General features: G+C 36.7%; 1 protein-coding gene across 4 annotated transcripts in view; it reads left to right on the top strand.

The window, feature by feature from the left end:
- LOC306872903 (Kv channel-interacting protein 4-like) overlaps positions 1-24,226 on the top strand; it is a gene marked incomplete at both ends in the record, with an annotated part of 182,136 nt that overhangs the window by 139,925 nt on the left and 17,985 nt on the right. The gene's annotated exons all lie outside the window — the stretch shown is intronic.

The following is a 24,226-nucleotide window of genomic DNA, read 5'->3' as shown; positions in this document are numbered from 1 at the left end:
CTAAATAAATACATTTTTAGAGAAGCAGCATTGATAGTGGCTTTTAGGATACTAGAATATGCTGTAGTAAATATAGACCACTTTCTTTGAATGAGTGCTCAAAATTAGTAGTCCTAAACTATAAAGTGTTTTGCACGGAATTATGTTTAGTTTACTTCTGTTTCATTATTTTTGAACCCTTATTCCATACCTTCATTCAGATGTTTTTTGTAATTGTGAAGAATCTCCACATGTGCCTTTCATTATTACCCTTGTGAAAGTACATTTCTTTTAAAAATACTATTGAAATATTTATATATACTTAAGTGTGAACTGAATGTAATGTTTCAGACATTTATTTGCATGTTGATTGCAAATTAAATCGTATTATATTTTTTATTTATATTAAAAGCTATTAGCAGAAATGTATCATCGTTTTTCTGACTTAAGTAGGATTTAAGTACATTTGTATATGTAATTTCATAATTACCCCCACTGTTTTCGAAATATTGTTAGTGTCCTGCCAACAAGCATTTAAGATCGTTAAAATATTATTTAATATAATTTTTACTGAAATTATTAATTTGCAACATAGTAGATTTTAAATATAGTAACTTTAAATGTGATATTGAATAACACTAAATTGAACATTATAAATGAGTACTTTACATGTGAATTAGGATGTTAGTCGACGTCTTTAAAGAAAATTAAAACAATGATTTAAAAGTACAAGTTTAATTTAAATGTTAGACAGCTGTTTTATTTCAATAATATTATATAATCTGCAAGTACAGTGCAGATGCAGATTAAATATATATAAAATGCTTTTAAGTTTGAAGTGCATATTCAATAAAATTAAGCGTACGTTTACGAGATTGTATGAAAGATTTGTTTTGTGTGAGTGAATACTGATGTACTTTCTCATATAACTGTGAAAAAACTATGACTTCCAAAATAATTAAAATATTGCTCATCATGAGTCATAACAGACTGCTTTTATGGAGTTTATATAGCCTGTGGTTGCTAAACTTGCATGAAAAAAAAGCAGCATAGTGAAAACAATAACAGCAGTGTGGATCTGGAGCGAAAAATAATTGCAGAATTTGAATGTGGATTGTCCCTTTAAGGCTCATTTAGCGAGCACACTGTACCTGTTTATTGACTTTCCTTTTCAATCGTGTAATCGATGCTGTAGGTTTCCTTAGAGTATAGACCGTACAAATAAATGCACAGTCAAAGCGTTTAAAGGATGAGTTCATTATGCATTGATTTTTGCTCTGGTTTAAACAGCATGTTGTGCTGAAGTACAGGTCATGTGGCATGCCGGTCTGTATGAGTGGTGTAAATTAGGTGAGAATTAGATTAAACTGGTTTTAAGCGAAGGAAGTGAGGACAGGAAGAGAAAGCGACTTTTCCTTCACACTTTTCCTCTATAATTTCACACCGCTCTCCTCATTTCCTTTCCCTCCCCTCATCTCTCTCTCTCTCTCTCTCCCTCTGTCTCTGTCTCTGCACCTTCCTCTCCTCACTGAACCCTCACATTGCAAACTTACACTCGCATCTCTGACTCTTCTGTGTGGGGAGACTCGGACCCCGAGTGGTTAGCCTCCCAGGCTGGATTTGCAGCAGGACTGGAGCGCAGCGCCACGTGGGTGCCTCGGGCTGCCCGGCCGGTGCGCGCCGGCGGCTGGAGTGAACCGGAGCGAGGAGGGGTTTGGCGCGGGGTCAGGAGAGTCAGGCAGGTGGCATGAGCTGGAGCTGGAGCAGGAGCAGGAGCAGGGGGTCGTCGTGAGCACCATGTGGGAATCGGAGGGTCTGCAGACACTCGGCATCGTGGTGATCGTGTGCGCTTCGCTCAAGCTGCTTCATCTGCTGGGGCTTATCAGCTTCTCTGAGGGTAAGAGAGAGAGACGGGCTTCGCTTCGAGAGTTTGTGCAGCGCAGATGTTTTCCGATGTCCTGTCAGAGTGACAAATATGTTTCCAGATTTATAAAGTAGCCTAATTGTTTGGTAATTGGGAATATATGGATGTACAAGGAAAGACAGATGAAAGGATTGTGGATGCAGTAGAAATATAGCTTTGGAGACGATTTGTAAGTGTTTATGTGAAGCTGTCAGGAGTCGTGTGTGTTTTAAGAGCCAGATGGACATGCATTAGATCTGAAAGTGTGACTCTGTTTTAACAACCCGGTCTCATCCCAAGTCGTCACATATTGACGCTTGGTTTTTGCGTCGCTTTTTGACGCTCAAGGTACCCCTTTAGCGTCACTTTTCGACGTGAAGGGAAGCGTAACTTTTCGGCGTCGATATGCTAACGCGCTATTGGGAATTTTATCGTCATAATAAGGTTGCCATTATTGCATATATGTAGTTAGTTTTAACTATAGGCTTAAAGAAAAAGAAATGGCAGATTAATGGAATAATCTGTGACACTTTGCAATAAGGTTTCATTTGTTAACTTTAGTGAGCTCTATTAGATAAGATGAACAATAAAAATACTTCTAAAGCATGTATTGGTTTTAGATAATGTACATTTTAGCATTTACTAATACATTAGGCTATTAAAATCAAAAGTTGTTTGTTATCAGAAAGTGTCTGTTGTCATTTTTATTTAATTGGCTTGTGCTAACATGAACTAACAATGAACAGTTGTATTTTTATTAACAATGTTAACACAAATTCATAAATAGCCACTGTAACAAATGTATTGCTCGTTGTTAATGTTAACCTAACCTTATCATGAAGTGTTACTGAATAATCATTGAATCAACAATTATCTAAAAACATAATAATAATAATATTTAACAGACAACACGTCTGATTAAAAGGTGACCTGCTCAGTAATTCTTGCTCAGTTCTCATGCTTTCTAAAAAAAATTTCAATAATATTAATTTTCCCCATGAAAACTTGTGCAGTCATCCAGCATATCTGATATTATTTTCTTGCTTTAACTATCAAAGTGTATTCTCCTTCAACTCAAAACACCCCGTCAGGCACAAATTTAGCAGTACATAAAATGCATTTACATTTATTCATTTAGCAGACACGCACTTCAATCCAAAGTGACTTACAAATGAGGAAAACAGCAAGCCATTCATCATAAAAATTCTACAAGACAATAGTATTACTTCAAAGTTACACATTTAATTCAATGTCTTACTGGTTGTGAAATTTACTAGAAATGTATTTGTGAAAAGTGAAGCTATTTTTTTCAGTGTGCAATGAAAAAGTTTTTGGATAGTGGGTTAGTTTTTCCCTAAATAAAACTCAGTCATCAATTACTGCATGCTCTTTCCCTAAAACTCTGAATAGGAACAGAGGTTGTCATGTTCCAAATGTACAACAAAGGTAACCCATGTGATTCCTGCACTACATTCATCTGATTCTGAAGTCCTGCAATAGCTTTCTCATATATCAGCATCTCGTATATTCGAATCTGGTGCGCTTATGACAAAAGAGAGCTGTTCTTTGGATAACAATGCAGACCTGCTCACTGATAAACTTCATCAAAACAGGACATTCAAATGTGCACAATCTGAAAATCTAATATAGCGTCGCTGCTTTTGTGTTCCACAGAAGAAGAAAAACATGAAGCCAAAGAAAATTTTGGCACACTTTCTGTTGTTGTGTAGGCATGCATGATTTGGTAAAAAAAATAGCTCAATTTAATCTAATATTCTGAACTGAAATATCATTAGAAAAAGCGTAAATAGCGCATGTATAATATTGATTGTATAGCAAGCTGTTAATTTAATTTACAGAAAATACATTCTTGTGTTGTATTGATCTGAAGTTGTTACTTTTTACTATCTTCTTATAACTTTCATGCAAAGATGGCAAAAAAGTTGCAGTCATTTTTGGATGGCATCAAAATATGAGGACAATTGTGTTTTAGATAAGATGGCGTTTGAATGCAACCTGGATGTACCAGTGGTGAGATATTTTGCTATTAAAATGATCGTGCCAGAAGAAAAGCGTGAGAACTTTATTACTTCTGGTCTCTGGAGTGACATTTTAGCACTTTCTGATATTTCGGTAGACAAGAATCTTTTGGAAAAAGCTTGAAAAACGGTAATCAAAGACTAGCAACATCATGGTTGCACACACGTTTATGTAAGAAAAAAATTGGGAAATGTTTTATTTTGAAATAAATCATATTTTATATTTTTATTGAAATATTTCAAATATTTTTACAAAATATTTAAATATTTTATTGAGTTTTTTTATTTAAAATAATTTTTTTTTTTTTTTTTTCCAAAAATACCCACTCAGGAAAACACCTGCAGTTTCATGCACACATTTCTTGTTTTCTTTATTTAAGAAAAATTTAAATACATTTTTTTTAGATATTTTATAAATTTTTTTATAAAAAAAAAATATTTTGTTAAATATTTTAAGTAAAACTCATGCAGTTGCATGCACACGTTTGTTTGTTTGTTTGTTTTAATTAATTTATGTGTATTTATTTATTTATTTTTGATTATTTAGTTGCTCAAGATACACTGCACAAGATTGCAAAAGAATAACATTTATGTTACTTTATTACATCTGGTCTCTCTGTGAAATTTTATTAGGTTTTACACATATGAAGTAAGTTTTTAGTGCTTCTCAGTGTGGGCAAGCAACTTTTGGAGAATGCTTAAAAACACTAGTTTGGGTCATTTTGAAACGAAAACACTATTTTCAAAAGCATCCAGATGAATGTAGATGTAGAGATTTACAGAGTCATCGTTCACACTATGATATCATGCTGTTCCATTACTGTGGGAGTCTTCAGACATCAGATCAGAGGCCAGAGATCATTACTCTCTCTTGCTCTGGTGATTAAATGCACCTCTGCGAGCGCAGACTCCGTCCAACAATTGTTCGCCCTGCAAACCAAACCCAGTTTGCTTTTAAAATGCTTCATTTTCCAGGTTGTATTTTTCCGTGTCTCTGTGGGTTCATTTCAATGGCTCATTTACTATCAATATTAGAGCTAATAGGATGTCAGCTGAACAATGGATCTTATTACCGGAGTGCTTGTTTTCGTTTATGAAATGTCAAACACTTTAGCATTTTTGGATTATATCACACTGTCTATCTAATGCCACTCTAAATGCCAACATCTTTTTCTTTGTTAGTCTGAAAGACGAACTTCCTTGTCTCTGTGACATAGATGATATTTGCATTAAGCCCAATCACAGACAGCTAGTCTCAGTAAATGTTTCAGCCCTTATTTGAACATTAAGGCTATTAGTGCTGTGAAACAATAGCACAGATGACAAGAGGTCGCATCTAATCAGTGTGTCGGTGAAGATAAATGCTGTCCGGTTGACTTGCGCTCAGACAGGTGTATACGCACACACACACTTCATGAGAGTGACTCAGGGACTCATAAAAACCCTGTGTCAAATTAACAGCAGCGCCAACCATTAACACCGAGAACATTGCAGCCGAGGTGGTGCGGTGCACTCACTTGTGGCCTTTGTCTTTGACGTGTCTTTGTTAGAGATTTAAAGGCTTATAACAGAGGTCTGAGGATGAAATTAAATTCAGAGGGACAAGGATCTGTGATAATATTCTGTCAGGTTTGTGTATTTATTCATTTAAAAATTGAATGAATGTATTTGTTTTTAATTATTTGTTTAATGTATTTATACATGCAATGTATGTTTGTGTATGTATTTATTTGTGCTGCGTGTGAAAACACTAGGGGAACGCCTCCAGCGTGAACGGCTCTGAATATTGTGTGCAACCTATCCAATGGATGGGCGAGACGTCACGGACGGGGTGACGTAATGACCAGCTGGTATAAAAGCACGTGCTGTGTAACCGGCGTCAGCTTCCAGGAATGAAGCAAGCACTGGCAGGGATGCCAGAAGTATGGCCTCGAGACGCAGCGCCTCGTTCCTTCCAGGAACTAGGGTTACATACGTAACCTAGAGACGTTCCTCTTCAGGAACTCGAGCTGCGTCGGAAAACGCTAGGGGAATGAGATACCCATGCTGCCAGACTTTCAAGCACATCTAGGGCGAGAGGACGGAAGAGCCTGGAGTGGCCCACATGTCAAGGCCATACAACCTGACAAAGGTCAGGGGTGGAAACCATCCTGCAGCATTGCAGACGTCCTGAATTGGGACACCTGCGAGAAAGGCCTTGGAGACCTCCGCACCATGAAGTGACACTTTCACTTCAGGGCATACAATTTCCTCATGCAGTGGAGGAAACGTGTAACTAGGGGGTGTCTACCCACTGATTGCCCACCAAGAGAGGTGTGGTAGGCCGAATTGCCGCCACGTAAACTTTCAAGGTGGAGTGGGTCAACCCTGCGGAGAGTCGGGCCTGCAGGAACTCCAGAACTGTACCAATCAGGCAGTTGACTGGGTCGAGCTGGCGGTCTCCGCACCATGAAGTGAAAAGTTTCCACTTCAAGGTGTACAGTTTCCTCGTTGAGGGAGCTCTGGATTGGAGGATGGTCTCAACAACCCCGGTTGAAGGACCGGAAACTAAGAGTTGCACCCCCTCAGGGGCCACCCCCACAACTTCTACCTCTCCGGGCGGGGGTGATAGACCGCCGCTTGTGAAAGGAGATACCTCCTGACGGGAATCTCCCATGGAGAGCCGTCAAGGAGAGAAATCAGGTCCGAGAACCATACTCACCCCTGCCAGAACAGTGCTACCAGAAGTAGACTGACCTCGTCCCGGCACACTCTCGCCAGAACTCCTGGGAGCAGAGCGATGGGGGGGAAAAGCGAACAGACGGAGCCTCGGCCACGTCTGTACCATAGCATCCAGCCCCCATGGAGCTGGATGAGTTAGAGCAGGGGTGGGCAAACTTTTTGACTCAAGGGCCACATCAAGTTTTCCACATTAAGTGAGGGGCCGCATAATGTTTATGACAAATGAAGCTTTGATTTTTTTTATTTTTTTTATTCTAAATTGACACTAACTTACTACTGTACTGAATGCATACTTGTACATACATGGCAGTTCTTTTCTTGTACCATCTCTACCTATTTTTATGAGCACTTTAAGACACACAGATAAGTTGCATTGGTGTACAAGTCGACTGATGTATAAGACACATTTTATAATTTCATTCAGAAATAACGTAAAATAAACGAAACGTTTACAAACATTAGAAACATGTTTTACCTCACCCTCCACAAAAAATCCTGTAAATTTAGCAGTGTTCAGAATAGAAAAAAGAACGAACATATAAGTAAAAAACAAACACATATTATAGTGGCATTCACTATAAACATATTATAAACTGAAATTAGTGGCGTGGTTGCTGGAAAATGCACAATACAAACTCAAAACAAACTCACTTGCCTTTTCTCATTCATCACCAATCCTAATGTGCGCGCTTTGTGCTTGACCTTGATTACTTTATATAAGTCGCCTTGGAAATTACAGCATGTTTCAGATGAAAAAAAAAACAATTTATAATATAGAAAAACAGTAGGCTACTATATCCATTTTCATACAAATGTGTGTGGAAAACAGAAGAAAGCAAATCTTTGCCAGATAAAATGACAACTTATTTCTATGTTTTCCCCACAAAATTACAGCACCCGTGAGCAGGAGGATAACGGGATAACGCTGGCATTTGTTCTGATACCGGAAAGTCTACAGAGGTTACAATACAAGGCATTTTTCAAAACGAATGAGCCCTTTCACATTTTTAAAACAAGTAACTTATTTACAATTGTGCCAGTTTTGTAGCGTATATAGCTATTTTGACTTTTTATTTTGTATTTGCTGTGCTGCTTGAACGTGGCGTCCGTCAAAAATAGACTTAAGCGCCTACCTTTAGTGAAGCCGTGCGGAGAGCCACTTCTGAAACGTGCCGTGGATAGACTGGAGTGGCCGCGATCCGCTCCGGTGGCCACGTCGGAGCGGCGGGACAGTGTAAATCAGGGGTTATATACTGCACTATAGGCTACAGCGCCATCTAATGGATATTACTGATATTGCATCAAATTAGCTATTTTGGAACAATTGCCTCACGGACTGGATGAAAACGCCCGTAGTTTGCCCACCTCTGCAGATTCGTATCATTTTTAAAAATCCCTCGCAGGCTGCCACATGGCCTGCGGGCCGTAGTTTGGACACCCGTGAGTTAGAGAGTACCAGAGGGGACACTGCGCTGTCTCCTGAGTAGGGATGGATCGGTAACATAATTTTGGCTTCGGTACGATACCAGAACTTAATACCTCGGTATCGATACTAAATCGATACCATAGGTGACAAATAACCAGCCTCAAAAGATAAGTGAACTGAAAACAATTTTATTAAAAAAATTTATATAATAATAAAACTGATTCTTATCTTAATACCTTTGTATCAAACTGTAACAAAAAACCTATAGGTTACATTTTGATGTTGAAAGAAAAAAAATATATAGCCTATATATAACTTAAGTAATACAATGAAAATATATTCAAATCTTCTTATCTTTTCAGTGCAAACACATAGTGCAAACAAAATGTCTCAAAATGTAACAAAAAACATACCGGGAACATAGGTTACATTTTGACTGAGTTTGAAGAAAAAAAATACAGTACAACTGAGGTAAAAGCAATTAATGAAACAAATATTGCGAAGTGTTATTCCAACTCCAAAATCATGTTATAATTTCTCTCTCTCTCAGATTGTTTTCAGATTTCAGACTCAGATAGCGAAAGAAAAAGCATTAAAGATGAATCTCACTCTCTTGGCTGCTTCATATTAGCGGTCGACAGCGCGGCAGAAACATTCCCTTCATATTATTGATACTAAAATTAATACAGCACAACTCTTGCTTAATTCAAATTCAATTATTATTCGACTGTATGAAATGCAAGTGCATATATTACGTGACTAAAACTTCACTGGTTCTAGCGTTTCTCACATGCACATTTGAGCTAGTGTATCACATCTGTATGTGCGTTGATCAGTTGTAAATAAAAGTTCAAATTAAATCTGAATTTATGAATGATGCACTCACCTGTCGATCTCTTAGTCTCTTGCTGATCCTGATCTTTTCAGAGAATTATGTTTGATGTGTTGCCTCCTGTGGCAACACATGATTTATAGCAACGCTTGCATACAGGTGCAGTAAGGTCAGTTCGTTCAACTTTGTCATCTGTTTTGAATGCAGAGTAATGCCATATTTCACTTCTACTGTTCTCTTATTAATTTCAGGCGTGTTGAGTTACATTTGATCCATCGCGTTGTTCTGCGGTCATATTTATCGGTTTGCAGCAATTTGGGAAGCACTGCCACCTACTGGTGGACTTCGCAACAGCAGCGTATGAAATACCAAACTGAGCAAAATTATGATATCGTACCGTTTGAAATATAATATATACCGGTATGTTTCCAGTACAGGTATACCACGCATCCCTACTCCTGGGTAGCGAAGAGGTCCGCCTGTGCCTGGCCAAACACTCTCCAAATCTGCTTCACCACCTCGGAGTGAAGCATCCATTCCTCGGGCCTCAGCCCCTGCCTTCTCGACAGGATGTCTGCTCCCATATTGAGATGCCCAGGAATGTGAACTGTTCTCTGCGAGAGGAGTTGTCCTGGGACCACCCAAGGATCTGGTACGCCAGCTTGTACAGGGGGCGTGAACACAGACCTCCTTGGTGGTTGATGTAAGAGACCACCGCTGTGTTGTCGGTGCGCACCAGCACATGGCGATCTCTTAGGTCTGGGAGGAAGTGTTTCAGTACTCGAAACACGGCCAACATCTCCAGCCAATTGATGTGCCACGTGATATGGCGACCACTCCACAAACCGCGGGCAGGGTGCTAGTGAGGGACGCATACGTCGCTAACATTACGCGGTGACAAGGAGCTCCCGGCACCGGACCCTGAGACAAGAACCAGGGTTGTCTCCACATGTCTAAGGCATCGCCGCGTGACCTTGATCATGCGAAGCGGCTTTCCCCACAGGCAAAACCCCCTGGTCTTGAGCCACCACTGTAGGGGTCTCATGTATAGCAGGCCAATAGGCATCACGTTGGACGCAGCTGCCATCAGACCCAGCCATCTCTGAAACTGCTTGACAGTGAGTAACTGGCCTTCTTTCACTCTCCTGACTGCCGTGACGATCGTCTCGATCCGAACAGGGGACCAGAGGTTGCGTTAGACTTTAATATTTACAGGGTCGTAAAAATTCTGTCATAATCTATTGTTACCCGTCATTTTAATTTTCATATTTTAATTATAATAACCCATTTAATTGCTTTTATTTTTGTTTACATTTTCATTTTTAATAATGAACCTAAAGGACGAGCATATAGGCTTACGTATGTATTTATTTATGATGAGAACAGATGAACAGAGACTGCGTCACTTTTCATGTTCAACACTGCAGTGACAGCGGAGGACACTAAAAACAACAAAATATGCTAGTGCTGGGTAAAAAAAAAAAAAACGATTTCTCTGTTTTAATAGATTCTTATTTTTATGAACCAGCATCGTTTCTTAACTCCCAATCGATGCTGTTTCATTTGATGAATGCACAGTAGGCAATAGGCTAAGCTTTGTGCGTTGTTACTTTTGATATGAAATACAGTCTCAGATTTCAAATTCTGTCCATTTTATTAGGAAATTCAAGCAACAAATACCGTTTTACCACTGTAGACACCTCAGATCAAGCGATTCGCTTTACTAATGCTCGCTTGTTCGTAATCAAAGGCATAGCAAAATAATTTTATTTTTGTTCTGGAGACGATCGCACGCTCTGCTGCCTCACTGGAGCACACTCACCACCAACTGTTACAGTTACAGTTATACTATATTTAGTTATATTACAGTTGTAAATTATAATAGATCCCTCAGCGGGACTAGTACCGCGGGGAATGCTGGTGAAGGCTCCCCTCTTAACAAAGGAGCGAAGCACGTGCACTGGAAGAAGATCACAATGCGGACAGCCAGCGCTTTCCTTTTTTCCGAGTGCCGACTGTGCGGGCTCCGCTCCCAAGCAGGACACGCACAAGCTATGTGTGTCACCTGCAGCCACACTGCTTGTACTGTGAGCTGCTCTCGCCCTTATCTCGCGGATATCTGCTTGACATACCAATTAGCTGTATGCAAGAAGATATCAGGGAGCTTATAACAGTGGTTTGGACCGCATGTGCTTTTATACCATCTGGTTTTTACGTCAACCCGTCCGTGACGTCTCGCCCATCCATTGGATAGGTTGCACACGATATTCTGAGCCGCTCACGCTGGAGGCGTTCCCCTAGCGTTTTCGGACGCAGCTTGAGTTCCTGAAGAGGAATAGGAGTCCTTACCCCCTCAGATATCTAGCAAAAATGAATAGCAAAACATTTAGACATTTCATTTAAAAAATTATTTAGCAAGATTTTTTTGCTAAATACTCAGTAATAAAACAAAACACCTACATGGTTGCACACACAGTTTTATTTAAAAATTATGTTATAGAAATGTATTCATTCATTCATTATTAATTAAGCTAAATACTGCTTTCATAAAATGATGAAAAACAGGATTGTTTATATATAATCGAAGCAAAATACTAGCACATTTGGACACACAGACACCTCACCTCACAATCTTGATTGACAGCCCTTCAATTGAGATTTGTTCTCCTGCAGACAGCAGAAGTCATATAAAACTGCAGTGATCTTCAAATATCTCTGAACTCTCAAACTTCAGAATGTGCTTTATCTCTGTTTTATCTTCCATCTCTTGAGAGTTGGATAAAAGCAGAAGGTTATGACTCTGCTTTAGTGCTTGTGCTTCCAGAGATTGAGTATTGAACAGTTTGCTCGTGTTTGTTGTGTATATAGGCACCTTTATCTGTTGTGGCTACAGATGCTCAAACTGAACTGCGCATCAAGGTTTTATATGATTTTTGGATAAATGACTTAATTAAGATGCAGGTCATCATGATAATATTGCTTTAAAAGTCTGCGATCTGTGTTCATGCAACTGCTTCACATTTAGTTTTTTGCATGATTCAGTCGGGTCTGATCCCAGTGCAGGGAATTTCTGTCAGTCAGTGGCTCTGATTCAGCACATATGCTGTTGAAACTTTGATCCAAGATATTTTTTTTTCAAGTCAGTCAAATCTCAAGTCTCAAGTCGTGTTCAAAACTCGACTTGTGCCTCAAGTTACAAGGTTGCAGTTCAGCCAAGACATGTCAAGTTTGGAATTTAAGACCCCAAAGGGCTTGCTGTAATGTTGATTTAATTTTTAATGCATTGCTTTATTAAAATTTATTATGCTGGTGACAAATGTGTTTTGGCACAAGCCATAACAAGTAAACAATAGAGCAAACATGTGCCAAACTTCCCATATGAAAGCAGCAGAGCTTGTTCAATCCCAGTATCTTCTCATGTCTTTTGAGTATTTGAGAGTGTGTAAGGTGTGCCAGCACTCACATGTGTGTTCGCAAGGTAACCATTATCAGCTGAGCACATGCAAGAATAACATGTTCAGCTGGAAACATAAGCTTATTAACCTGCTTGAGTACTATAGCCATGAAAACAAGGGCGAATTTTTACAGTCTTTGTTCATGTGACAATGCAATGAATCTCAGACTCAGTCTGCTTCTACATCAGCTGTCTAATGAAGAAACAAAAGAGTGGAGCAATTAATGGTGTGTGTGTGTGTGTGTGTGTGTGTGTGTGTGTGTGTGTGCGCGTGTGAAAAAGAGATATAAATTTCATTTCAAAACCAAAATTAATTTATTCATATGAAGTGTTTATATTTGCTTGTCTATGTAATATGCAACATAAATAACTAATGTATTGTAATACAACCTTGAATTTTTACGAACGATTTAAAGGTATAGTTCAACCAAAAAATGAAAATCTGCTTAATATTTACTCACCCTCAGGCCATCCAAGATGTAGATTAATTTTTTTCTTCAGATTTAGAGAATTTAGAACATCTTGTAAAGGACAAATTAATTTCTTGAAAGCAACAATTCCATAATTAATTAATTTATGACTTCAAATTGTTGCTCTCAACTAATAGTCCTCTATCCATAATATTGCACAATATTGCATAAATCTGCACAGATCAAGGAAAACAGTCCAAAACAGATCTAAACCAACTTGTTGGTGTATTTTGATGTGAGAGGACAACAGTGGATGACTTTATCACTGGAGAAAGCAATATTATGTATTATGCACTCATATCTTTTAAAGATGTCTTAATGGTTCATTTGTTTCCTACAAACATGCAGCTTTTGCTTTACAAGAGTCATGTGGATTATTGTGATGTTTTTATCAGCTGTTTGGACTCTCATTCTGACGGCACCCATTCACTGCAGAGGATTCACTGGTGAGCAAGAGATGTACATTTGTCCAAATCTGAGGAAGAAACAAACTCATCTACATCTTGTATGGCCTGAGTATGACTAAATCTTGATTTCTGGGTGAACTAACCCTTTAAGATGGCATGTACTTCACGCTTTATGGTGAAAGTTTAGCTTAAGCTTGAAAACTATAGTTAAATGGAAATGGCAAAAAGTCAAATGCGGGCTTAATTTGAATATGCATAAGATGAATAGTTGTAGTGGGTGACTGAGCATTTTTGTGGTGCAAAGCAAAAAGGGAAGGAAACTAAGCACTCACATAAAATGACAGTTATTTTCAAGTAATAAAATCAGTTTAATTTCAAATTATTACTGTTTGTGCAATATTAAGAAAACTGAAAGTAGACAGAAAGATGAATGCAAACTGAAAGAAGACCTGCAGGATGGGTGGAAGGCCTGAGAACTGACACTGTATATAGAGGCCTGACCTTTTCTCTTAAGTACCCATAATGATCCTTCTCTTAGATGTCTCAGACCTCAGTCAGGAGAGACCACAGAGCTGTAAACAGGAGGATGCTTCATGACATCTCAGTTCTCAGAGCTTAGTTGCAACTTAATAATTGCTAAATATGAAATTACAAATATATTTAAATAAATGGCATACAAGTTTCAAAAGAAATGACATTAAAGCATATTTTAGTTTACCATAGGTGCCTTTACATTTAAAACATATTTCAACGACAATAGAAGTAATTATAAAATTACTGTAAGTCCTACTTAAGTGGGTCAAAAACATAAATTTCAAGTACAGTTAATTGCATTTGTGACCCTGGAGCACAAAACCAGTCATAAGCAGCACAGGTATATTTGTAGCAATAGCCAACAATACATTGTATTGGTCAAAATTATAAAACAAAAAAATTGATACCAAAAATCATTAGGATATTTAGTAAAGATCATGTTCCATGAAGATATTTTGTATATTTCCTACCGTAAATATATTGAAACTTAATTTTATATCAGTAATATGCAATGCTTAGAACTTAGACAACTTTAAATGCTATTTTCTCAATATTTAAATTTTTTTGCACCGTCAGATTTTCAAATAGCTGTATCTCGGCCAAATATTGACCTATCCTAACAAACCATACATCAATGGAAAGCTTATTTATTCATTGCGATTATAAATCTCAGCTTCAAAAAAATTTACCCTTATTTTATTTTTTGACTGGTTTTGTGCTCCAGTGTCACATTTAATATCAATTTAAACAATAATACATTGAATGTAATGAGTGTCGGAAAATAATGCATATACTTTTTTTATGCTGTTTGTATTTTTACTGCAGTAATTTGTATAAATGCCTTTTGAAAAAGACAGGTTCATATTTGTAGTAACACTCATTTGCTTATACATACAGTTTTATGTCATTTGTTTTCTTTTGTAGATCTGGTTGATGTGACTAAACCTCACATTCGTTTAATAATTTATTATTATTATTTTCTTTTAGCAAACTCTTATGATGTGGGAAGCTTTGTTAAAATACTTAGCAATTAGTGATATTGTTTCTCATTATTATTAAATCCCAGTTTCACTTCATAGTTTTGAAGACGAAGCGGTGCATGCGGATGATTACAGACGCGAGGCTTTCCGCCCGTAATTCATTATTTTTCATCAAAACAATACAGGCAAATATCCACCATCAGCATTTCATGACTTTAATTAATGAACTAAATGCGGAAAAATTATGCCAACTAATCCTGCACCGGCGTACTGATTATTCATAACAGGAAGATGCACAGCATCCAATATTTATGAGCTCACATTTATGTAGGATTTTTTTTTTCTGCAATGTGCTTATCATTCTTTAGCTTGCTTGTTTGTTTTGTTTAGCTCTTACTAAACTTCTTGCATCTCAATTTAAAGTTGCAGAGGAAAAGCGTGTCTTAATTTTATCCCAGGTAAATTTCAGGAGCTTCCGGTATCTGCAGGTGAAGCTTGAAAGTGCTGACCTCGTCTTGTTAGAGGCGGCTTCATTAAACGAGGTGTCACCAGCTTCACACGTCCTATCTTAAATGATAGATGAGCTACAAGGGACAATCTGTGGCACAAAGACAAGCTGATAATGTATTTGATCACGACAAAGAGATCGCTGATAGTAAAGTGCACCTCATTCATCCGCTCCCCGACTCGACGTGATTTCAACAATTGTATCTGCCCAGAACGTACACAAAATAACCGTTTCCTTCATAATTGCTTATCAGGATTTTACAACGAGGAGCCCATAAATCATATTGTCACACTTGAAGCGGCACCAAGAGAGCGAACTCTTTAATTAAAGCATGTTCACCAGTGTGTAGAGCTGGATGGGGAAATAGTGCTGGCGGTCTTTCAGTTATCAAGGGATCGGCTGTAACTGTGGGGCCAATTGTAAGGCTAATTATCTGCTCTAATAAATCAATAAGCTTTCATTTGGGCTAACAAAATATCACTTTAAACATTATATTATATAAGTCTAAAATAAAGAGCTGGAAGATAAAACTACAGTGACTCAACATTCTTTAAATTGCTAATAGGTGCAAAACTGTTTATTTAGCATCCAAAATTAATCATAACAGCATTGTGCAATGTCTGTCTGTCTGTCTGTCTGTCTGTCTGTCTGTCTGTCTATCTGTCTATCTGTCTATCTGTCTATCTATCTATCTATACTCTTTGCATCCGTATTTTATATTTGGTCACACTTTATTATAGGGAGCAATTCTCACTATTAACTAGTTGTTTATTAGCCTGCCTATTATTAACATAATGGCTGTTTATTAGAGTTTATAAAGCACATATTTTGCATGGCCATATTCTTCATCCCTAATCCTACCCAATACCTAATCTTTGCAACTAACTATTAATAAGCAGCAAATTAGGAGATTGAGGCAAAAGTCGTAGTTAATGGTTGATAACAGCGAGAACTGGGCCTTAAAATGAAGTGTGACCGTGTAATATTGTATTTTCTTTGCAGAGAAGACCATCCCAGAATGCATTTCAACAAGCTCAATGACAAAACAATCATGCAAGGCAGGCAAAGTAAGAGAAATGTTGATTATAAACATAATTATTTCAGTAAGCCTACTGAAAAGTATCTACGAATTGGCTTTAAAAAAACAAGCAAATTTACCCAAAGTTTGTGTACCCTTTTGAAAAATAACAACACCTTTGCACATACTTAAAAAAAAAAAAAAAAAAAAAAAAAAAAAAAAAAGTTATGTAAATGTGACCCTGGAGCACAAAACCAGTTATAAGTAGCACAGGTATATTGTAGCAATAGCCAAAAAATACATTGTATTGGTCAAAATTATCGATTTTTCTTTTATGCCAAAAATCATTAATATATTAAATAAAGATCATGTTCCATGAAAATATTTTGTATATTTCCTACCGTAAATATATTGAAACTTAATTTTTGATTAGCAATATGCATTGCTAAGAACTTCATTTAGACAGCTTTAAAGGCGATTTTCTCAATATTTAGATTTTTTTGCACACTCAGATTCCAGATTTTCAAATAGTTGTATCTCAGCCAAATATTGACCTATCATAACAAACCATACATCAATGGAAAGATTATTTATTCAGCTTTCGGATGATGAAAAATGGACCCTTATGACAGGTTTTGTGGTCCAGGGTCATAAATATACTTAAATATGAACTGAGTTTAATATTTTTGGATGTTTAATTGCATGCTAATTGCCGTAAAATTAACAATTACATAAATAATATATTATAATTACGCAAAATCTGTTTCATAAAGCTTTGTATGTACTTTCATAATATGCTGAAAGTGTACTGCTGAATGACTTACAAGCATTTATGATAAACTAAAATACACTTTAATGTCATTTATTATTATTTCATTGATCCTGTATTGAAATCCTGTATTGTAACTCTTAAAAGACAGCTACTCACGAAGTTTTAGAGTTTAGTGTTGAACTACTTAAATGTACCAAGCTTCTTTCTCTGAAGAGGAGATTTCAGTTTAGCTTAGCTTGCCTCATTTTCTGTAGAGCAGCGGGTCTATTCCATCACAAGGCTTGTTCCATTACAAAATAAAGCATCTCTTTTAGACAGTCTCTCAGACAGCTCTCAGAGAAAAGCAGACTGAGTAATGGCAGAAAGAGCCGTGCTCGGCCAGACTCTGCGGTGGCTCTGTATTACAGCAGAATAGCCTGCGTCAGAACGCCTCTGTCTAAGCACATGTTGGCAAACAATTGCTTTAGAAATCATATCTATCTTCCAGCTGAACTCTTCAAACAAAATCACCAGAAATGACTTGGGCATAGCTGGATGCATTTGTGTTGGCTTTCTGTATATGCACGAAAGGCCTTTGTTATTATTTTTCAAAAAAGGCCCTCGTTTCATGTCTCCTTTTCATGTCACTGACCAAATGATAATGAAAGTCATTCAGGACCTTTTCACGGTTGTTTTGCCACAACTCTCTCCTAGTAACGCTGCTGTTGTTTGTCCTGGATAATGGTGAGGGAAGAAAGACCTGTCCTTTGTGTCTTCTGGCCATCTGTGCTTCATTAGTGTTTGCTCTTTCAATTTTCTCATCTGAAAAGCCTTTCATAAAAACCCAAAATTTGAATGTGGAGAGGAAAAATCAATCATATTGGAGGATTTACTTTAAGAACCAATTTTGAAAGTTTCGACTCTGCTTCATTAGACACAATATATGGCATGTAGGTCTGTACTGATGATCTAACCAATGCTGATGCTCAATTTGATGGCTTTCTCATTCCACCTGTAAACGCAGACAAACAACACAAACCATGCATTCGGAGTGTGAAATAAGTCCAAACCGATTGTCTCGAGCAGATTCAACCAAAAGGCAAGCGAGCGATGTGTGTGGTTAATGGGAATTGTGATGTCAGCTTTGGTTGGTGTTGAAGCTCACGTCGACGTTTCTTGCTGAAAAGCAGACAAAGAAGATACTCGAGGCTTAACGCTTCATTGCATTAGCATCTAAACACACGGCTCACAGCAGTGACCTATAATAGAGACAGAACGCCTCTGAAATAGGTGCTGACGTTAATAGTTAATGCCATTGCAGGTGAAAAGGGACAGCTATTTCCCCACAATATTACCATGTGCAAAATAAGAAAACAGAACAGCTGGATATTGCTGATCCATCTAACAAGCATGCTAATGGATTTGGAAAATATATCATGTAGATATTAGGGCTGTCAATTGAAGAGAATTCTGCCATTATATATTATTTTTGGATCAACTGTCCGTTTAAATCCCTGCAACAGACTAAACTCAGGATGTGCCTTATATGTTCTGTATGTCCTTCTTTAAGTCAACATGTCAAAGAGACTGACCTTGTAATGTAAGCATGAAACCGGCTGTTAGCTGTCTAGAAAAATGTCATCTTTGGACATGTCACATTAACCTTTTACTGTTATTAGGATAGAAAAAAATATTTGTAGTCTTCAGTCTCTCATATGAATTTATTACTTAAATATGTTATATACTTGAGTAGAAGTATATTTCTGCAGCACTCACAACCTCATGCAAAAATAATGATGTCTGCCATTGGTTGGTTACACAGGTAGCGTCATCCCAAACTCATGCCATAATACACTGCGGCAGGGAAGATGTGTTTTTGTAGGCCAAATCTGGAAACAAGTTGTTATTTTAGCACTTTCAGAAATTGGTTTTTGGTTAAATGCCTGAAAAAAGGTCTGTGGTCAACATAAACTTAAGATATTTTTTAAACGATTCTACGACATGAAATTATGGAAGGCCGTTTCTGCCACGGAATAAAAAACAAAACAAAACAAAAGGGTAATTGTGACATTTTATTGCACAATTCTGACATTTTCTCACAATTCTGAGTTCACATCTCACAGTTTGAATTGCAACATATAAACTCTCAATCCTGAGAAGAAAAGTCAGAATTGTGAGATATAAATTCACAATTACCTTGTTTATTTGTTTTATTCTCTGGAAATGGCTTTCCATATAAAATACCTCTTGTGATATTTTTAAGCTTTTAAGCTTGAAAAAGGCTAACAAGTGGCTAATTGGACTGCAGAGGTCGTTGGGGACGTTAAACATCATCGCATTAAACAGGTCAAATACTCATTAGTCAATTTTATCAAGTTTATAATCACACTTTTGCAAACTATTCCAACTCAAACTTACAGGAAAAATGTTTTTAAGTAAAGACTGAAAGAGTTATCAGACGCTTAAAGGTGATGACATAGCTTTTTACTTCTGGTGATTTGTATTTAGGTTTCAAAATTCATAAACATCGTGTTCATTTGTGAAGATTATCATGATGAGGGAATCAAGGAGATGCTAACTAATCATCACTGCAGTGCTCTATGTTGTGTCTATGTCAGGATGCTCTAACAAACATGCCACGGAGAAACAGTTTTTATAGTTTGTAGCGGAAATCAACTTGAATTTATAGCTGATTCTGCACATTAGACAGAGATTGGTTAAAGTAAAATAATTAGAAAAAAGACACACTTCACCTGTAAATAGATTTCGGAAAAAATAAAATGCTTTTTGTTCCGAAATTGAACTTTAACTCAGACTGTCGTTGACCATCTATCACGAACGTGTTTGCCATTTTCTGCACCATTACCTGCTAAAGGTGTCTGATGTCATTTGTGTTGCTAAATGTGCAGAAATGTATTCAAGTCCATCTTTGAGCAGGAGCAGATGGGTTTCTGAGTGCCTCATTACAGCACATCTGCACAGGCTGTCCATTACTAACAGTCAGGTTCAGCAGGTGGACGTGATGGGAGGGAAGTGTTTTTACATCAGCACTGCCAAAACCAATCAAATATACTGCTGAGCTTTTCATTGGCCTTCAGAAGCCTTTGTTTCAGGAGTCCTGCTAACTTTATGCTTTTATGGTCATCTGCATACCTGGCAGGGTTATAGTTAATTCATTCTAAAACCATAAATAAATGTAGCTTAAAATAAAACAGGGATCACTTGGGACCACTTGGGACCACTTTACAATAAGGTCCCATTAGTTAACGTTAGTTAATGCATTAATTGTGACTTAATGCATTAACTAACAATAACTAATAATGAGAAATAATTTGTTACAGTATTCATGAATCTATTTTAACATCAGTTAATACTCAAAAAACACATCATTATATAATAACACATAAAACAGTATTTAATGTGCTAATTGACAGCATGGCACAAATGTTTCCGGCAGAGCTTAAAGAAATACTCAATCCACAGTGTCCGTAGCATTATGTTGATTACTAAAAAAAAGAAAAGAAATTGCTTTGACTCTGCATAAAAAAATAAAAAATAAAAATCAAGCAAAAATCAAGGTAATTTTGAGGCACTTCAGGCTTTTTTTATGATTTAAAAGCAGAAATGTGACATTTATAAAAAAGCACTTGCACCATATTTATTTATTATTATTTGTTTTGTTTATTATTATTTATTTTAAAACAGTTTTACAGAAAATCATGATGTTAATGTTTATAATATCCTAATATCTTCCTGTTTTATAGTTGCATTTAGCAGATTAGAGCTGTGTGAGAATATAATTCACATTTTGCGACAATGCAAGTAATCAAATCAATTTTTTAAGAAAGCGAGGGACAAGTCTAGTAATTTATGTGGTTAATTGAGCTTGTACTTGTAATGAACCCAAAATATACCTTTTTGAGTGAACCAATGTGAAGATTTTGGTCGTAAATAAGCACTATAGTGTGCAGGTTTGAACCTAAGTAGTGCTTTCTGTGTAGTCCACTTCGTTTTACTCTTCAGAAGCCATTTATGTTTGCACCTTCAAGACAGATAATATCATTCATATCTCTGTTTGTGTGAGCTTGCATTGCCTCTAACCCTTTGACCTCGTCAATATCCGTAATAAAACTGATTTAAGCAGTGTCTAATGCAGCTCCTGGGTGCCTTATTTTATCTGTAGCTCTAGAAAGCATGCTTGTCCTTCTTGAGTTGTGGTCTCTTGTTTTTTCTTCGCTTCTGAGGCGGCGTTTTTGACGGCACGAGCAGGTGGTTGTGTCTGGAAGCCGACTCGAGAGGTGTTGACTCTTGGAGGGACAGAAAGCATGAAGTGTCCAGGCTCATAAAAGCGCACTTGTCCGCGCTGAGGCACGTATGCATTATAGATGTGGAGAAACACAGAGAAAATGTGACAGGTGGCAGCAGGAAGGAGGAAGTCATAAAACGTACTGGACTCTGAGGAAAATGTTGAAACAATCCAGACCTCATCATATACTGAACCACAGAAATGTGCTATATTTTTAGAAAATTTATGTAGTGTTATATAATTCTAGACTTTTTCACACATTGAGTTTTTAATTGGTTCTAATAACGTTAACTAAAGTAAAACGAAGATTATAGGAGTACGTTTTACAAAAAATACTATTTCCGTTTTTATTTAATACTTACCAATTCTTTGTAATTATTTGTGAAATTTACCAGCAGTTTCTGAGTGAGAATTGTTTCAAAGTAAATCAGGTAGATGTAGAGTTGAACATTTTCTTAAGACACTAATGGTCCTTTTCATGCAAAATTCACTGGCATAATGAGAGTAGCATAACTTAGTCTTTCCAGATGCTAAAAACAAAAAGAGGCAGAAATTTGTTAACTGCATCACTATGTGCTTGATTCGGAGCAGAATTAGCTTTGCGGCCCCACATCTCAATAATCAATCTTCATCTCTCTCTGAAATGAAGCAGTTGTGTATTGTAGCATATGGTGAGCAGAAGTTCAAGCCCTTTATTAGAAACCAGTGCAACATTCAGTTAATTTGGGATTTGACTCTGTGCCCACTGCAGCAAAACAGCATATGTCCTGTGCTTTACAGATGTATGTTTGTGCTGAAATGGGATACTAGTCTCATTTTTTTTTTCTTCCTTGACCATTTTATTTATTAATAATTCAGTTGAAAATCCAGTGCTCTTTAATGTGTCACATAAACTAAAAAATTAGGAAATTGTACAAGAAGAGAAAAAATAATAATGTGAAATATTAAATTTTAAAATAATTGTTTTCTGTTGTAATTTATTGTAAGATTTCATCATCATTACTCTAGTCTTCAGTGTCACAAGATCCTTCAGAAATCATTCTAATATGCTGTTTTGCTGCACAAGAAATATTTCTAAATATTATATATGTTAAAAACAGTGCTTAATACTTTGTTGAAACCGAAATACACTACCGCTCAAAAGTTTGAGGTAAGGTTTTTAGCAAATAATAATACTTTTATTCAGCGAGTATTAATTAATCAAAAATAAAGGCATTTATAATGCTACAAAATATTTGTTTAAAATAACCCTGACATCACAATATTTATTAAGCAGCAAAAATGTTTTTAACAATGATAATACTAAGAACTGTTATAATAACCGAGCAGGAAATCAGCATATTAGAATGATTTCTTAAGGATAATGTCACTCAAAAGACTGATGTAATGATGCTGAAAATTCAGCTTTGCTTCACATGAATAAATACAATTTTAAAATATATATTATTAATATTTTTATTTTCACAATAGTACTGTTTTTACTCTATTTTTCATCAAATAAATGCAGCCTTTGTGGGCACAAGAGACTTCTTTCAAAAACATATGAATTATTCCAAAGATTTATTGTATATTCTTTTTAACTGCATACAATCACAATTGTAATCATTTGAACTTTAATGTTTGTAAATGCCACAACTGAGGATCTAAGAGGCGCAGAGTTATAGGAATGAGCCTCACAGACATGTTGCATCGGTTCATAAGGCTTATACTGTGTTTTCTGTGTTAATCATGTGCTGAAACTTTCGTTGCACTCCAGAGACTCTTTAGGATTTATATGTGAAATTACTTGAAGGCATGTTATGGGATAGATATAAATCTCACGTTTGATACATATACGAGCCCACTGTCACCCTCTGCGCATGTCAGAGTTTTGTTGATCTCCGCAAGAATTTTCCCGAGAATGGCAAAAATGCATCATGACCGACTCGCCTTGTTCTTGCATTGATGGAATGAAATCAGGCATGAAGCATCCTTGTTTATTAATAATCTCACTTTAACATTGATTCAAAGATGAATACTTTGTCATGTTACACTTGAATTTATGTTAGCTAACTAAACTTACACCTCTGGCGCGATTTGGTCATTTTCCCTGCATGGCATGTTTAATAGTTCCACCTTTGACTCATCTGAACCAATGCATATATCAAGAGTGAAGAAAGAAATCCCAGGACTTTATGAATGAGACCTGACGCATCATTTCATTTATTATGTGCATGCTGAATCCCATATGTTCATGCATCAGGACAACAGCACTGTATATACTGTATATCTCATAGTAGGAGTTGCGTGCAGCGTGGTATCGTGTAAAATAGCTGCATAAGGTTTTTTGGGTGGGTCTTTAGTTTAGACTGAACGCTTTAGTTAAAGTACCATGACTTACTGCTGTTACCACCCAGACATATGATCTCAATTGCTTGTCAAGCATCTCATCCCATCTTCTCCTCAGAGAGGCAATATATTCCATCACTTCTTCTCTTGCTGAGTATCAAGGTATTTCGTTGAAATAACTTCTGTTGTTTCATACTGTAAATCAGCACCGATAATAGTCACCAAGACGTTTGAGGTACTCCACCAGTCAAAAATCATTAAAACAAATCAAAGCCATCTTATATTTGATCTTCTTGAAAACTGCCACAATTTGTCTAGAGATTCCAGCTTTGCTACTTTTATAAACATTGCATTTTAAACCACATTGAAGCAGTTTGTGTGTTTTGGACACCTTTGTCTGCTTTTCCTTCATTATGTTTACATTTCAACAAATGTAAAATTATAAAAAAAAATTATTCATTTTTAAGAAAGAAATATAAAGCTACGAAACATTATCTACAAAACTATTAAGCATAAATATTTAGATCAAAAGATTTTTAAAAGAAAGCTTTTTAGTCGAAACTTTCGACT

The sequence above is a fragment of the Barbus barbus genome (genome assembly GCF_936440315.1).
Source record: "Barbus barbus genome assembly, chromosome: 1".
Taxonomy (NCBI): domain Eukaryota; kingdom Metazoa; phylum Chordata; class Actinopteri; order Cypriniformes; family Cyprinidae; genus Barbus; species Barbus barbus.
This window is presented reverse-complemented; position numbering and strand designations above follow the sequence as displayed.